At 43.7% G+C, this 15514-nt stretch overlaps 1 protein-coding gene and 1 long non-coding RNA gene across 3 annotated transcripts in view; one reads left to right on the top strand and one right to left on the bottom strand.

Annotated features, from left to right (window-relative positions):
* The window catches only part of ANKH (ANKH inorganic pyrophosphate transport regulator), a 128811-nt gene that overhangs the window by 37331 nt on the left and 75966 nt on the right, over nt 1-15514 (top strand). The gene's annotated exons all lie outside the window — the stretch shown is intronic.
* Nucleotides 1490-6640, bottom strand: LOC309374316. The gene is made up of 3 exons (XR_014170518.1): nt 6555-6640; nt 5834-6023; nt 1490-1696 (listed from the first exon to the last, which is right to left on the bottom strand). It is a non-coding gene; the product is annotated as an uncharacterized lncRNA (long non-coding RNA).

The following is a 15514-nucleotide window of genomic DNA, read 5'->3' as shown; positions in this document are numbered from 1 at the left end:
TTTGATGTGCCATTAATCCTAACCAGATTTGTTGTTTTGCAAGGAAATACAAAGGCAAGTGACTCAGCACTGAAAAATACACTTTGTAGCATGTCCCGGAAGGAAGATTAATATGAAGAAAGTAAACAGTGCACAAATGACCCAGCAGATACAATTTATGAAGGGCAGTGAAGCTGGCAAATCTAATGGAAGTCCCTGCAGCTCTAAAGTAGTAATGCACAGCTAGCTAAGGTTTCTGCCTGCATTCTGCAGGAATACAGAGGGCCGGATTTAGGTCTGATGAGGCCCTAAACTAGTGAAGGTATTGGGGCCCTTTATATGCCCAGCTGTCCTTTGTCAACAACAAATTGTCTCTGTTTTTTGTGTCGATTATATGGTAATTTATGGACCTAATAGGTATCTAAAGCCATTTGCACATGTTGCCATGTCACCAGTCCATGCAGAATGTAGGTACCCTATACAGTGGTACCTCGGGTTACATACACCTCAGGTTACATACGCTTCAGGTTACAGACTCTGCTAACCCAGAAATAGTACCTTGGGTTAAGAACTTTGCTTCAGGATGAGAACAGAAATCGTGCTCTGGCGGCGCGCAGCAGCAGGAGGCCCCATTAGCTAACGTGGTGCTTCAGGTTAAGAACAGTTTCAGGTTAAGAACAGACCTCCGGAACAAATTAAGTACTTAACCCGAGGTACCACTGTATATAGAAATGAGCAAACCAGTGATGTTTTAGGGAGCAGGCTAGCAGGTAGGTCCCATTACTTACATCATAGGAACCCACACAAAATATAAAACACTGTTGCTGTATGAAGGTTTTATTTTCTTTGTTTTTTATCTTCTATTTTGGAAATGTACATCCAGTTACAGTGGTGCCCCGCAAGACGAACGCCTCGCAAGACGGAAAACCCGCTAGACGAAAGGGTTTTCCGTTTTGGAGGTGCTTCGCAAAACGAATTTCCCTATGGGGTTGCTTCGCAAGACGAAAAAATCTTGCAAGTCCCCGCGGGTTTTTTCCGCTTCCCCCCTTTTCCTAAGCCGCTAAGCGGCTTAACAGCTGATCCGCTGATAAGCCGCTTAACAGCTGATCGCTAGAAGCTGGTAGACCGCTGTAGCGCTAATCCGCTAAGCTGTCAATGGGCTTGCTTTGCAAGACGAAAAAACCGCTAGACGAAGAGAATCGCGGAACGGATTCTTTTCGTCTTGCGAGGCACCACTGTATTTTCAGTTTAATTTTTTTGGGGCCCCCAAGAGAGTGGGGCCCTAAGCTATAGCTTGTTTAGCTTATACATAAATCTGACACTGGGGATACATATGCACAAGCTGCATATACTGTCATAGGTATCTTAGTTTAACTGCAATGGAACAAGATATGAGAAGGGTGAAAATACAAACTAGCAGAAATGTGGATCATGCAGTAGTTCCAGCATCCCTTGTTGAATTATTGCACCTCCACTCTGTACACGTAACAAAATACATCATGTCCTGATGTTCTCGCACGGACTGTTTATTCCACGCACACCTCTCATATCATTGACTTTTGCTGACACAGCGCAACAGGGGGACATAGGGTAAGGTTTCGTCTCATTACAACCAGGTGTGCAGTATGTTGTTTTCACATAGGGCGTCTTAATCGCTTAAATGTTCCCAGTATTGTGTGGTGCGTTCTTTAGAGATGACTGCGCCCATGCTGATATTCTAAAAATGGAAAACAAACAGAAAAGCACAAACTGTGTGCACCTTACTGAAAGAAATGGCAGTATTAATTCCTTCCATTCAAATTCTGTTCAATTACTGTGGATTAGTCAAATAGGCAAAGTTTCCGTATAAATCTAAGGGTGGATGTAGTACCGTATTTTTCGCCCTATAGGGCACACCTAGTTTTTTTGGGGGGGGGGATAAAGAAAAAAAAATATTCCCCCCCCAGGGCTTCCCCCGACCCCCGACCCCAGCCCCCAGAACAGGCTGCTATCCGTAAGCCTGGGGAGCCCGACGGGAACTCCCACCGGGCTCCCCAGGCTTGTGGATATCTGACCGAAGCCCGGGGCGTGCTCCGCTGCGCGCCCCGGGCTTCGGGATGCAGGCTGCTGTCCGCAAGCCTAGGGAGCCCAGTGGGAAGTCGCGCTGGGCTCCCAAGGCTTGCGGATAGCTTCTTGAAACCTGGAGAGCGAGAGGGGTCGTGCGCACCGACCCCTCTCGCTCTCCAGGCTTCAGCAAAAGCCTGCATTCGCCCTATAGGATGCACCCACATTTTCCCTTCATTTTTGGAGGGGAAAAGTGTGTCCTATAGGGCGATAAACGGTAGTTTTCAAGGTTTCTAAACTGAACCTAAATGCTAGGAAAACTGGGTTTTAGGTGTACCAGAGTGACTCAGAGGTTCATTTTGTGCGTCAAGCTGCCCCCTAACCTTGTAGTGTTGGGGAAATCATGTGCTCTGTACAAAGCTCATGGCACTTGCGAAACTATGGACTGGTAACATTGGCTCTTAAAATATGGGTTGAAAATAATGGATTTTCAGGGTGTGCCTGGTATGTTATCTGTTTGTCTGTCCATATCTTCTGACAGGATTGATTGATTTTAAGTGAGGAAGAATGAGCTATGTCAGGTATAATGCAGGGACTTCGTCCTGCATTGCCTTTGTTGACAGCCTTCCTGGACCTGTATGCCAGAGGTCAAGGTTGGTGGAGGAATGCATACGACTTGCACCTTTGTACAGTAGTCTAAATTCCAGCTACATGAAAGCCAAAAATTTGTGGGCACACACACACACACACACACACTCGCACATCTCCCTTCATCCGTCCACAAGGACACATTTCAACAAGGCAAAATCAGCTGGAGTAAATGGAGCAGGTCCAGCAATGGGTGTGGCTTGGGGAGAATTCAGAGGGCCAGACACAGAGGACTGAGGGCCATATTTTGCCCCTCCCATTCTGAAGTTCCCCATTCCTAGGGTTTATTCGTTGTTTCTTTCAATCAAGCTTATAAATGGCCACCTATGGTGAGCTGGCAAGGACATCTTCCTAAATCAAGAAAACAGCTACTTCTCTCCCTCTTCCAGGCCTTCTGTATGAATTTATTAATGCAAATGAGCTAGTAAAAAAATATAAAATCAAACCAATTACAAAATACAGTGATTGTTCCGTCGAGTTACCAGTACAATTTTGCTCCTACCAAGCCTCTCAATGTGCTTTGGAGGCATTCATTTATGGCTATATACAGGGTTGTCTTAAGCATATGTAGCGCCAGGGTGCAACAATCGCGCCCCCCCCCCAGTTGCCCAGTCTCAGGCGCACAGGAGGATGGAGCCAGCCACCTGCCTCAGCGTCTTGCTGACTTGGTTGCCCTCAAACTCACGGCGCAGAGCCGCCCTGGACTAAACTCTTGGGCCCCGGACTCTTGCCCTGGTGCCCCACACCCCTAGCGCCTATGGGTAAGATGGCCCTGGCTATATAGTTGTCATTCTAATACACTGAAGTTACTATGGGTAGGGAGAAACTAACACAGGGCTTATGCGCGCGCTCTCTCTCTCTCTCTCTCTCTCTCTCTCTCTCTCTCTCTCTCTCTCTCTCTCTCTAATTTTTATTAAGAATTTCAACATAGAAAATTATCAAAACACATAATCTTCATTCTCCCCCCCATTTTTTTCTCCCTCCCCCTCCCCAAGAAAAACCCTCCTTTCCTCTCCCCCAAGACTTCCCTCAGCTCCTCTCTCTGATTTTTCAACACCTGTTATTCTCTGCATATTGTAGAATTGTAAAGATCCTTAAATTATCTGTCTATTATGTTAACAATAAAAAAACTTTGTGTATGTTTATTCAAAACCTGCCAAGGAGTCCAATTCATTTTGTTGTTTTTTTAAGTAAATTTGTAAAAAGTTCCCATTCTTCTTTAAAGTCTTTTCCCCTCAGTGTAGATCTTCTATCTGTCTGTACTTCAGATATTGGTTGTTTTCATGAACATCTCATTGATGCTTTGCTGTCAACAGTTTGAACCGTTAACCTTTTCGCCAATACAGCCGCTTTACTGAACAAGCAAAGATCTTTTGTAACTCTCATGAGTAAAAACAAACAAACCTCTCAGCAAGTAATGCTGCATGCCACATATGCGATAGCTTTGGGGTTTGCTTTAAACACCTATCCCACCACCCCCGGTGTTACGTCTTTCCCACCCTTTGACGTCAAATGCCTTGGAATAAAATTAAACATGCCTGCCGCAACCCTAAAGTAACATTTCTGCAAAACCACTTCCTTTCTTCCCCAGGAGTTTGTTGTATTTTGCTTGGCTGGCTCCTTCACTGAGGGATTCTATAGGCGAGAGGTCACTTGGGTTTCTGCTGTACTATTGATCACAACAGCTCTCCTCTCAAGAAAGCTTGTCTTCTGTGACCTAAGAAATAGGTTTTTGTTATATGGATGGTGATGAAGGCGTTCTACCATTGCACTGTGGAGAGCGTGCTAACTTATGGTCTGTGCGTGTGGTTTGGGAGCTGCACGGCCAGGGAAAAAACAATGCTATCCAGGGTTGTAAAGACTGCAGAGAGAATTATTGGGTGCACTCTTCCCACCTTAGATCAAATCTATGCTGCCAGGTGCCATAAGAAAGCGGCAGAGATAGCACATGATTGTACGCACCCCGGAAATGATCTCTTTCAGCTTCTGCCTTCTGGAAGAAGGTATAGGGTTATAAAGGCCAGGACTAGCCGCCTGAGAAACAGTTTCTACGCTAATGCAATTCTGGTTCTAAACGCAGCATAAGGGGTCTCTGTAGTATAGTGTTTTTTAAAATGGGGTTTTAGAGTTTTTAGGGGTTTTTGAATGTTTTATGTAGTTTTGTAGTAGTTTTATGTAGCTTTTATGTAGTTTTGTGGTAGTTTTATGTAGTTTTAATGTAGTTTTATGTAGTTTTCAATTTCATTGTTCTGCAAAGGACAATGACAATAAAGATATCGTATCATATCGTATGAACCAAGTCAACCATATAAGGCCTTCTTGTTGAATATTAGATATGTCCACAATCCAGAGAGGGACACTACGAGAAGGGAACGTGAAACCCCGCTGACTGGATCCTGTGTTCTCAGATGTCCGGTAGAATTATATCCATTGCCATATTGGCAGGGTTCGAAATTAGCAGGGGGCCAAGCGCATTTTGCACCACAAGTTTTTCCATTTGCAAGCACCTCACAAAGTCTGAGTGCCATTTTTTAGCGCTTGGCTGACACTCAAATGTATGTGCTTTGAAGCATTGAAATATTCGTTAAGGAGTTTAACAATAAAGAGTAGAGTGTTTTGAAAACATGTTTTAACAATTTCTGCCAAAAGTGTGATATTAACGTGTCACTTATGCGAATTGCGTATTAATTCATGCTTATCAAAATACAGTGGTATCTCAGGTTACATACGCTTCAGGTTACAGACTCCGCTAACCCAGAAATAGTGCTTCAGGTTAAGAACTTTGCTTCAGGATGAGAACAGAAATCGTGCTCCGGCGGTGCGGCGGCAGCAGGAGGCCCCATTAGCTAAAGTGGTGCTTCAGGTTAAGAACAGTTTCAGGTTAAGTATGGACCTCCGGAACGAATTAAGTACTTAACCCGAGGTACCACTGTACCCACAAATTCTTGAAACATCTTCACAGCCCCAGTACTGATCTTTATTCAGAATGAAGAACTGGAAACCAATTAACAACACTGTGCGTACTGGCTCTCAAGATGAGCCATTACTGTGTATTTTCCATATATTGAGAATAAATAACCCCTGTCAATTTTTGAAATGAAATACAGATAAGGCGATTTGACTAAATGGTTACATCATTCTTCCGAATGCTTCTTCCACATACCTTTTAGTCGATATATCGTTTATGAAGGCTAGAAAAATACGTGCAGAATATTTTTCTCCGCCTTTACTAATTTTAAATGCAGTTTATTGGCAACCATGCCATCTTGCAGTCACAGGATACTTGTTTTTTTGTTTTCCTACCCGACCGTCGTTACTCATCATCTGTGCTTCACCATATGGCTCATTTTTCTCTGCGTGGAAAGTGATGCATTTCAAGAGATGACATTGGATAAGGTAGTTACCATGAAATATTTTGTCCATTGGTTTAGACAAATGATGTCAGTTTCTCTGTTTCAGGAGGAATAATACTCTTCCCCCACACCATAAATAAACCATTTCAACCTGATAAATTGATGTAAATTAAGTACAGGTATGATTTTAGCGAAACTGTTGCTCAGCATCTGGGGTTGGGGGCATTGTTCAGTTGCGTCCAGTAGAGTACTGTCTTGTCCCCCATGCTTTTTAACATTTATCCAAAAGCACCAAAAGGAGATTTGGAGTGAGAGCTCCAGCTCTCTGTTTCACCTAAATTAGGCAAGGTAGACCAGGAATTAAATGTTGTTGGGAAGCCGCGATGGGCTGGATGGGGGCAAGCAAATGTTAAAAGGTGCGCCTTCCACTTACATTATGCTTTTATTTCTTTGTTTATAAAAGTACCGGTATATCAAAGCAGTTGACAGCAACCATTCCTTTATACAATAAGACCACGTGTAAAATAAAACCTGAGATTGATGACTGAATTGCCCACATAAGCTTGGCGGCATATAAGAGATTCCAGGAGACGGTTGAAGGTTAAAACAGAATGCATCTCCTAAATTTCTGTTGGAAGAGTGTTCCATAGAATCATACAGTTGGAAGGGATACCAAGGGTCATCTAGTCCAACCCCCTGCAATTCAGGAATCACAGTTAAAGCATCCATGACAGATGATCATCCAGCCTTTGTCCAGTGTGGGAACCATGATCCTTTGCAATTCTCCAGTGCATGTCCAGAGAGTGTCGCCAAGTGTTTGGTGATGCAAGTCTCCTTGCAGAGTTTATGAGCACAACCAATGGCTGGTCTAGCTGCAGCAAAAATAATTGTTGCAGGACATATGTTCTCTATGAAACTTCTGTGGATGTCAGTTTTGATCAATTTCCCTTCACATATTGGGGCATTTAAATTAATGTCCACTTCCCTGTACACTGGTAGATAGGAACATGCATGAATACAGTTTTTATCCAATTATGCCATATCTTTACCAAAGACATAAAAATTGTGGGTCGTCTTCTACATGGATAGCATATTGTGGTGACAGGGGACTGGTTCCTGCTATGAGCAGCAGATTGCCAGCAGTGATTGCGCTGTTGATTGGTGTCTGTGACAAGTGCTGCTTTTGATTGGCTGTTGCTGTGGCCAATGGGTGGGTGTTTGGCCACCGCTGTGGACAGGGAATTTATGGCTTCCGCGATGTGTCCGTTGATCAGGCTGGTGGGCAATTTTCCACCCAAGAAAGCTCCACAACTCTGAGAGCGATCCCCCCAAAAGTTCAATTTCTCCCCATTTTCTGAATTTTGAGTTCCCCAAAATAGGGGCCTGCTATACATGACGGTGTGTTATACACAAAAAAATACAGTACTTCAGTTCAGCCTTATCCAGTTCCTTTGAAAAGCAGCCAAACAAGCATGGGATACACAAGAGGAACATGAAGTTAATAGCCTTCACTTCTTTCTCCTTATCACCTTGTATTCGGATGCCTCTGAACATGGACGTGGTATTTAGGTAATTGTTGTTGATAGGCATCCATTAATGGACTAGAAACTTTTTCTAGTCCTGTCTTGTGGCAGCAAATTCCATGAGTGAATTATGTGATGTGCAAAGGCTTCTTATTGTATCTTACATTTCATTTCCATAGAGTCTTTTAGAGAGGGAAGAAACCCCACGCCTTTTTTTTTTAGTCAACAGACAGATGTGACTGCTAGTGTCCACCTGCGCCTTTTAAAAACACATTTTTTTTATCCGACATGTCCTCAGAGTGGCATTTGTAGCCCACTCTCCCTTTTATCTTCACAACCACCCTGTGAGGTAGGTTTTGTTCTGACAGGTACTCCTACTTGAAGTAGACTCATTGAAATGAATGGACATGAGTCATGACTGACTTAGGTTCATTTATTTCAGTGGGTCTACGGTGCTGTTTTCCTAGAAAAAGAGGGCCTGGAACTCGCTATAAAAACCTCCCTTGTTTTCTTACAATGACAATGGCGCTCTCCTGAGAGGTGCCAGAACTGAGTTCCAGCAAGTTCCGACTTGAAAAAAAAAGCCCTGATCTACTCTTGAGTAGAACTTGGCTGAAAACAAACCAGTGATTTACCTAAGGGTCTCCAAAGTCAAACTCTCAGGGTGCCGAGCTACAACTCCCAGTAGCCTTTGGTCATGATCGCTGAGGTTGATGGGAGAGATATTTCAGCCACCCCGATCTAACTGCTGCACCACACTGCCTATTATTACTTTGCTTTCCAGTAACATCTGACACCTTGGCCAGCGACACAGACATCCGCAGTGTCAGTTCCCATTAGTGTTAGCTCTGTCGCTCGCAGAAAATGCTTAATCCGTTGCGCTGTTGTTAAGTTAATTTAATTTTGCCGCCTGACGTAATGTTGTTAAGTGTAGAAGTAGTTCCTGGGATGCTTATTAACAGTGTTTGATAAGGGCACCAGCTGCTTTGAGCGGGAGAGGACAACGAAAGGGGCATTACAGGAATATCCTGGAATCAAAATGTTAGTTTTAAAGCTGCTGCAATAACTTCTACCTTCTGATTGCTTTCCTTGGCTGCTGATGGACTTTGCTGCATTCCATAGCCTCCTGTAAGAATTCTTGGAATCCTGCCTGTCATTCACGTGGGCGCCACATACCCGTGAGATGACCACCCTCATAATTGCTCGGCACCAACATACTCCTTCTGGAAAATCGCCAGGTGGAGTCCTTCTTTGATGTTGTACCACTTCAGATGGGCATCTGTTCTTACCAGAGAGCCAGTGTGGTGTAGTGGTTAAGAGCGGTGGACTCGTAATCTGGGGAACCGGGTTCGCGTCTCCGCTCCTCCACATGCAGCTGCTGGGTGACCTTGGGCTAGTCACACTTCTCTGAAGTCTCTCAGCCCCACTCACCTCACAGAGTGTCTGTTGTGGGGGAGGAAGGGAAAGGAGAATGTTAGCCGCTTTGAGGCTCCTTTGGGTAGTGATAAAGCGGGATATCAAATCCAAACTCTTCTACCACCGACCTGTCCTGTGGATTGCATTGTAAAGCAGAGTTGTGCATCACAAGCCATGAGATCTATTTATTTTTCCACCCTGGTGGCAAATATGAAAATAACTATATTGCACAGAAACACACAACAAATGAATAGCTGGAATGAATTGGGATAAAGTGTGTAAGGGGCAGTGAATTAATACGAAATTAGAGAGGATGGGTACTGCAAAGATCTTGACTCTAGCTTTCCCCAGAATAAAAGCCCTTTCCAATTTGCTATTTTCGGAAGGGCTTTATTTATATGTCTCTGACACTTAGCAGGCCAAGTGTGAATTGCTTTAGTCCTCCTTGACCCCCCCCTTCCTGCTCTGACAACTGATCAGCTGATGCTCAGCTGTTATTGACCCTTTACTTTCTTCAGCCATGAGTGATTTCCAGCTCCCACACATGATTCATGGTTCAGTAGGTCAGCCTATATTAACCTCTGCACTGATACCAACATCTACCCTGCCTCTTTGCAGGGTAAAGTTCAGCTAGCAACACAGCTGTGCATCTAGACCGATCGTTAATTCAGAAATTAATTCTGTAATTGGCGCATTTACAGTCGATACATCTTTGGTGTAGATTGTGGGTTTGTTACAGGGGGAATCAGCATGATAATTCTGGGCAGGAGTTGGACGTTGGATGTGCACTAAATGATCAAATTTTATACCATCAATAAATCTCTCTGGGAGTGTGCTCTGAGGCAGCCCAAATTCAGTGCTCATCATTTAAATTGCCCATTCTCGGAGCTGCTATTTTCTGTGCGAAAGTGCCATATAGATAGCTACCTGCATATTTTCTTCGCAGGGATAAGTTCAATTGGAGGGGGGAAAGGCTCAGGGAGAAAAAGTTAACCGACTTTTCCAGTGCAGTGGTTGTGCTATGATTTTGGTCTTCCTTCTCCCCATAGCTGCTTGGGAGATTTTCATCCTCACATCTCATTTAGTTGTGCCCTTGCTGGGGTTGTCAGCCCATGTGTCTAGGTCTGTGCCATTTCATCCTGCATGTGGGAGTTCTCATGAAAAAGGAATTTTCACACAGAGAAAATTAGTGCGTCAGGGAGAAGAAGAAAGCTCATCTTCTTGATATCTAGCAGGGTGGAATTTTCAGACACAGAGTCGCCAGTACAAAATGTTACAGCTCAGATATAGGTTTACCACTTCAACAACTAACTACAGTCGTACCTTGATTCTCAAACGCCTTGGCACTCGTACGTTTTTGCTCCCGAATGCCGAAAATTCAGAAGTAAGTGTTCCGGTTTTCAAATATTTTATGGAAGCCGAATGTCCAACGCTGCTTCTGCTGGAGTGCAGGAAGCTCCGGCAGCCAATCAGAAGCTGCACCTTGGTTTTCGAACGTTTTGGAAGTCAAACAGACTTCCGGAACAGATTACGTTCGAGAACCAAGGTACAACTGTACTAGGTCAGAGTCACAGCATGGTTGCTGCTGGTTCACATGAGCACAGGAACATAGCAACAAGAATGCACTGCTGCATCACTCCCAACCTGGAAAACCATAGTGAAGGAAAATAAATTCAGATGTACCCAATTTCTCTGAAGGAGATGGCCCTGATTTAATCTTAAGACTGAATAGTCCTCCTTTGTTCTGCAGAATTAAGTTTGTGAGGGGTATACCAGCTATTAGGACAAGGCCAGGAGACACCGTGAATACATTAAAAGAACCATATCTATATATCTATGGAATATTATTCCCTAAAACAGTAAAGGTGCAAACAGTTAGCAGACACACTCAATAGACCATCGGCTATGTTTCCTTGATGAGTGGGACCTCACTTCTGACAAGGAATGTAGACTCCCTTCCTATATGAGCCACCTTTTCTTATACCCTAAATTTTGTCAGCACCAGCTTCTTGGGGCCTACATTAGTCATGATGCTACCCTTCATCATTTGGCTACGGACCCCAAGTCTTCTCATTTTTGCAGAGACCCTTGAAACTGGTTGTTCCTCATGTTCTGTCCGCCTGAAAGGTTGACTCATCTCCTGTCTTCTTCCGTCCTCTACTTCGCCCAAGAAAACCAGCGACCTACTCTGAGTAATGCTCCCACGTGTTCACTTTGCCCCATAAACTTGCAGTTTCAGTTCCCCATTCTTGCGTGAACGTCCATGTTCTCATCACATGTACCCGAACGTGCAAGAATAGTCTTGCAATCTCCGTTAGTAATGTTTTTCCAGTCTTGTCCTCTCCCCACCCCCCACCCCAGTCTCAAGCATAAGCGCTTTTCAAAAAACCAGATCAGCATATTAATACAGCTTAATATGGTGGTCATTGAGGCCTTCCCCTGAAAGCTTGAGCTGCTGGGAAGGCTTCAAAACACCCACACCTACAAAACCGTTCTTGACCCCCCCACCCCACCCCGAGATGCCATAACTGTTTCTCAGTCTTTGTGCTTTCTCAGCGAGCAGCTTGTGTGGGAGAGGTGATTATTTTCTGTGATATAAAAAGTTATTTCCGTCACTGTGTAGGCTTGGCTCCATCCATCACGCCTCGTTTTTTGTTTTGCTTTGCTGCGTCACTCTCTTCCCTGACTTACAGTTGCATGAAGTGGGCACTATGCCCTTAGAATAACGCATTAACCTTGGCCTGGAGCAACATTGTCGGGACGTGAGTGGAGAAAACCGTCACAGGTTACTGTGTGCTTGAAGCTTTACGGTAGACTGTTTCTGAATGCCTTCTCTTCGCAACCACCCCACCGTAAAATAGATTATCTAGGAAAAGAAAATGCCTCCAGAACGTGTAATTGCTTACACATAAGAGATTTCAAGAAAGGGGCAAACAGCAGCTTCTGATGGGGTGGGTGATGGATGGACACTTTTTGCTGGGGGGAAATGGTGCAGTGGTTCAGATCTGAAATTGTGCTAATTGGGGGTGTGTTTTTTTAATGCATGAGAACCCTATTCACATAGCTCTCACATCATGTTCTATTGGGCCCTAAGATATACCATAATACCTCTGCCAGAGAGGGGGGCAGAGGCAATGGTGCTGTTTAGCCCATATTCAGAGCTGCCTTCAGATGTTTTCTAAACATTCACGGCATGCAATGCCTTAAGAGAAAATATTATGAAAATGATTTATAGGTGGTACATGACCCCAGTCAAGCTTGCAAAAATTTATCATCTGCCCAATAATAAATGTTGGAAATGCAATGTGACTGAAGGTACCTTTTATCACCTTTGGTGGACTTGCCCGAGGATTAAAGCCTTCTGGGAAATGATTTATAATGAAATTAAGAAGGTACTTAAATGTACTTTTCATAAGAAACCAGAGGCATTTCTCCTGAGCATGGTCAGCCAATTGGTGTTAAGGAAGGATAGGACGTTTTTTATGTATGCTACCACAGCAGCAAGGATTCTTTTAGCAAAGTATTGGAAGACACAAGAACTACCCACACTGGAAGAATGGCAGACGAAGGTGATTGACTACATGGGATTGGCGGAGATGACGGGCAGAATCCGTGACCAAGAAAAAGAGACGGTGGAAGAAGACTGGAAGAAATTTAAAGTATATCTCAAGAATTGTTGTAAAATTAATGAGTGCTAAAATGTCAAGGGAAAGGAGAAAATATAGAATTACAGCTGTAATTGACTAAGTATGAGAAGAAGTATGAGAAGAAGCTAAAAAAAGAAAAGGAGCAATTAGTTAATTGGAGTGAGGGGTTGTTGAAGAAATTTTAAAACAGGGATGCAGAAAAGGGGAGGTAAGGGGAAGTCTGGGAAGTAAGGTCTATGAAAAAGAGGTGTTGAAATTATCCATGTTTATATGTTTTGTTTGTTTATGTCTTGTGTGTTGTTTTGTTTTTTAATTTGTGTTGGAAAATCAATAAAGATTATTATAAAAAACAACAACAGATGTTTTCTAAAAGTCAGATAGTTGTTTATTTCCTTGACATCGAATGGGAGGTTGTTCCACACATCATTCGAAAAGCCCATTGTTCTAGGCGCATTTTGTGACGAGGAATCTCATTAGCACGAGCAGTTTTTGAGCTCTGGGTGCAGTACTCCGCCTAAGATTTCAGATTAAAACTGCAGAGTGGAAGGAAAGGAGGTCCTTTTCCTGATTCCCCACTTCCAGCTGCTCTCTGAAGACTGGAGAAGAGACCCTCTTAAGAATATTAGGGGTTTGGGCAGGGAAAGGACTGGACCACGTGAAAAATGAACACAATATTTTACCTGAAGTTCGTTCATTTTCAGCTTTGTATTTTTGTTATATAAAAAAAGTGTGCCTTGACATTCCATTGTTGAGCCCATATCCTCGGTTTAAGGTGCAATCAAGCTCTCAGCCTTCAGATCTCAGTTTCTAACACTTGGTTCCACAGGGCGGGTGCCACTGCCAAGAAGGCCCTCTGCCTGGTTCCCTGTAACCTCACTTCTCGCAGTGAGGGAACCACTGGAAGGCCCTCGGAGCTGGATCTCATTTCTCCATTCTGCCACAATTCTACAATTTAGAATGAATTGTGATTGTCTTGTTTTCCTTCTTGCATTGGCTAAGCTGTTTATTGACCTTGCTTAGTGTGGGGTTGGGGCATATGAAGGCATCGTTTATAAGAAGTTAAATTTTCCTAAATTAAAAATCTAGACTTGGCTGTCTCTTCAGTTTGTCTGTGGATGCTTTCTTGATCCTCAGGGCAGTTGGTGCCAAAAATATGTTTCCTAGATGAAGAGCAACATGTTTGGGGGGTCAAAAATATCTGAGTGCTCTGAAAAGGAACAGGAGTATGTCATGTTTCAGATTTGTCATATCAGCCTGATAGGTCTTGTGCAGTTCTTCTTGAGCAAATTTCTTTGGAAGAGAGAGAGAAAAAAAAGGAGTAGATAACCTACACAACAGCAACATATTCCCGTTTTTCTCCTCCAGACTTCCTGTTGCTATAGAGACACAAAGAAGGGAGAAGCAGCAGAGGGCAAATTAAGACTGTGGTTTAACGCAGCAGTACTTCAGACGTGAAGCACAAGGCAGATTATATACTGAAAGCTTCAGGCGAAAAATATTCATTTCCTGACCTGCTAGGGCATTTGTGATAATTTAAAAAATGTCTTCGAACACTTAAAACTATCAAGAATGTAATGGAGAGTCTGTAAAAGTGGTTCATGGATCCCCTCTTGACTGTGGGTTTTATTTACCGTGTTGGTTGTCAGAAAATTGATGTAGGATGGCTTTGTCTCTTTACATCTGTGGAGAATGTGGCAACGACAGAACAGTTTGCTCCAGAAGCTTAATAAGTCGTAAGGCAGGGTACAAAAGTTTTTTCTTTTCTTTTCTTTTTTAAAGTGGATTCAGATAGCCCAGGCCTTAAGCAAGGAGCAGTACCACTCTGCATCCCTCCAGATATCTGAGATTCTTCCCTTCCCTCACCCCAGTGTCTGTTTCAGCTTCTATGGGCATGCTGTTGAAATGTCTATATTTCAGAATTCATTCATATTGCAAATGAAAAGTTTTATTTAGGAAAAATAAGTTGTTTCGAAAGACTCCCATATTTTTTGCCCCGTATTGTATGCATGATTGTCTCATTGCTTGATGCCTGCTTCATAAACTACCATCAGTGATGATCTAGTTCTTATGATGGGGTAGGAAGCAAGGAACATTCCTTGCTTCTCCCCTGGGTGCAATAGGCATTCCACTGTACTCTGCTGTAGCCACTAACTGCCACATAGCAAATACTGAGCCAATAGCTCACTCTCTCTCTGAGTCGTCAGGTGGTGCAGAGAGAAAGGGCCTGGGTTGCCTTCAGACTTCACTGTTTTGCACGTAGGATCAACACCCATATCAGTAAATGTGCATAGGCTCAACAAACCCACTTTTTAAAAAAGGCAAAACAGACTTTTGCAGTAAGGAAAGTGATGGGGAGAAGTGCCAGAAAGTGTGAGATGCTGGAAGAGCGACGGGAAATTGTACAACCTCAATGCAAACAAATTAGGGTGAATACTCAGTTCAGGAATGGATGCCATAAACCTCTGCGCAAGCTTTGTGAAAACAAATTGGGTTGAATGCTCAATAAACAGGGCACATCTGGAAGCAAGCTCCCGGCACCCACATTTAGGAGCTGAACAGTTTCAAAATCCCATCCTTGGCAGCAGAATTAAAAGCAAAGAAATTAGACAGTGTCCAAGCTATGATAAAAGCTGGCTCTCTCCATCTTACCCCTGCTTAACAAAGAATCAGGCAGCAACTAAAGGGACCCCTGACCATTAGGTCCAGTCATGACGGACTCTGGGGTTGCGGCGCTCATCTCGCTTTATTGGCCGAGGGAGCCGGCGTACAGCTTCTGGGTCATGTGGCCAGCATGACTAAGCCACTTCTGGCGAATCAGAGCAGCGCACGGAAACGCCGTTTACTTTTCCGCCAGAGCGGTACCTATTTATCTACTTGCACTTTGACGTGCTTCTGAACTGCTAGG

The sequence above is a fragment of the Podarcis melisellensis genome, assembly GCF_964234715.1.
Source record: "Podarcis melisellensis genome assembly, chromosome: 7".
Taxonomy (NCBI): domain Eukaryota; kingdom Metazoa; phylum Chordata; class Lepidosauria; order Squamata; family Lacertidae; genus Podarcis; species Podarcis melisellensis.
The sequence above is the reverse complement of the archived record's forward strand: the minus strand, read 5'-3'. Positions and strand labels throughout refer to the sequence as shown.